The sequence below is a fragment of the Limulus polyphemus genome, unplaced genomic scaffold (assembly GCF_000517525.1).
Source record: "Limulus polyphemus unplaced genomic scaffold, Limulus_polyphemus-2.1.2 Scaffold4806, whole genome shotgun sequence".
In the NCBI taxonomy this organism is placed as follows: Eukaryota; Metazoa; Arthropoda; class Merostomata; order Xiphosura; family Limulidae; genus Limulus; species Limulus polyphemus.
The window spans coordinates 2,391-4,924 of record NW_013670416.1 but is presented as its reverse complement, the minus strand read 5'-3'; the positions used below and the strand labels follow the sequence as shown (position 1 = coordinate 4,924).

Below are 2,534 nucleotides of genomic sequence, written 5' to 3'. Positions count from 1 at the left end.
ATAATGCTGTAATAAGTACAAGTATATCTAACAATGTTTATCTTAACAATTTCTTGAGTTCTTGAATGGTAAGCATGACAGTATAAACGTCACTCTTAAACATAAACAAGACCATAAACTTTTAATTTCTTTGAGTTACAATAATAATGGTCACTTCTAAGGTGAAGTATAGCATAAAAAGACATTTACTGGTTTGTACTTTAATTTTGTAAGTTTTGTAGCAAATATTTTTAAAGAAAACCTGATTAACATTTTTTTTCCATCACGAATATAAAATATCTAGCACTTATGAAGCTGTTCATAAATAATTTGATAATATAGCAAAGAATTATTATGCAAAAATGGTTACCCTATTTATGTAATTGATAGGGTACTTGATAACTGTCTGAATAAGTATAGTTTTAATAAACCTGCTGTATATGAAGTTTGGAAATGTCTTGCTATTATTACCTTAATATATATATATATATATATATGTGGGTAAATATTCTATGGTTATTAAAAAACAAATAAGAAATATAATTCATAAGGTATACCCTCAAGTAGAATTGAGATGTGTTCTTAAGAAACCATATTCCTGCATGAAATTAAAGAAATCAAACGTACTTTACAAATTCAGTTATCCGTGCTGTCAACAAGGCTATATTGGTTGTACTAAAAGAATATTGTTAACCCGTGTGAAAGAGCATGAAAAGTTGAGGTCCCCGACTAAGTTAAGTATATTATAACATGCTTTAGGGGAATGTGTCATAATTGTACATTCAAATTATTGTAAAATTTAGCAAAGGCCAAGGATGAGCAAATGTTTCACATAAAAGAGATGTCGCTCAATCACAGATAGAAACCTCAAATAACCAAATAGGCTAAGCTTATATATTACTCCTCAAATAACCAAATAGGCTAAGCTTATACATTACTCCTCAAATAACCAAATAGGCTAAAGTTATACATTACTCTTTAAATAACCAAATAGGCTTAACTTATACGTTACTCCTCAAATAACCAAATAGGCTAAGCTTATATGTTACTCCTCAAATAACCAAATAGGCTAAACTTATACGTTACTCCTCAAATAACCAAATAGGCTAAGCTTATAAGTTACTCTTAATGTTGTAAAATAGGTTTTCATTGGTTTTTGTTCAAATATAATTAAAATGGTTATTGACAGAGATTGGAAACAAATTATTTTAGAGTACATATCCTTTGTGACATGATTAGAAATACTTCTACTTATTACAGCATTATGGTGTATTCTTATCCAGATAATCATTATTAGAAATACTTCTACTTATTACAGCATTATGGTGTATTCTTATCCAGATAATCATTATTAGATATACTTCTACTTATTACAGTATTATGATGTATTTCTAACAACAGTATCTCCAACAATCTGACTATTCCTACATCTGTTTTTCTAAAGTTGATGAACTTTCCTACAGGAGAATCACATTTTCTTTTTGAATGACAATTTTTATGATTTATGTTGTCACCACGTGACTAGCACTCACTTTCTCCAGTTTTTTTCTGTTGTATTTTAAAAACAATGGTTGGGAGATTGTCCAAAATTATGTAAATCACTTTATTATCACAGATATGTAGATGACATTTTCACCATTTTCAAGAATTCTGATCAAAGTTTAAAGATCAGATCAGTACTTAACTGTATAATTTCTTCCAGAGATATGCTTGTGTACAGCAATTCAACATCAAAGAAGAATAAATATCTCTATCAAATTTTATCTAATATATTTCACTAAAAACTTCAAAACTGTTTTTCATAAAGGTGGAAATCTTCCAAAATTCAACTAAGAAACCAGCAAAAGCATGACTATAAGGATTGTTAGTGAAAGTTTTCCAAAATTTAACCATAAAAAAACACCTAAAGCATGGATAACTGTAATTATGGATATATCATGATCATTAAACTCTACTCGTCCTGTATAAACATCCCAGTTGTTAAATTCTATTCTCACAGTCATTAAACTCTACTGTCACTCCGGACAGAGCACTCAATAAATTCTATTGTCACTATGAAAACGTCACAGTTTTTAAAACCTGCTGCTACTATGGTAACATCACAGCAGTTAAAACCTACTGTCACTAAGGGGGCATCACAGTCATTAAAACCTACTGTCACTATAGAAACATCACACTTATTATACTATACTGTCAATATGGAGATATCACAGTCATTACACTCTACTATCATTATGGACATAGAATCATTAAACTTTATTGTTACTATGGGCACATGACAGTCATTACACTCTACTCTCATAATGCACATAGAGTCATTAAACTTTATTGTTACTATGGGCACATGACAGTCATTACACTCTACTATCATTATGGACATAGAGTCATTAAACTTTATTGTTACTATGGGCACATCACAGTCATTACACTCTACTCTCATTATGGACATAGAGTCATTAAACTTTATTGTTACTATGGGCACATCACAGTCATTACACTCTACTCTCATTATGGACATAGAGTCATTAAACTTTATTGTTACTATGGGCACATCA

The 2,534-nt window shown here is 29.9% G+C and overlaps 1 protein-coding gene across 1 annotated transcript in view; it reads left to right on the top strand.

The window, feature by feature from the left end:
- LOC106471712 overlaps positions 1-2,534 on the top strand; it is a gene marked incomplete at its 3' end in the record, with an annotated part of 36,907 nt that overhangs the window by 33,473 nt on the left and 900 nt on the right. The gene's annotated exons all lie outside the window — the stretch shown is intronic.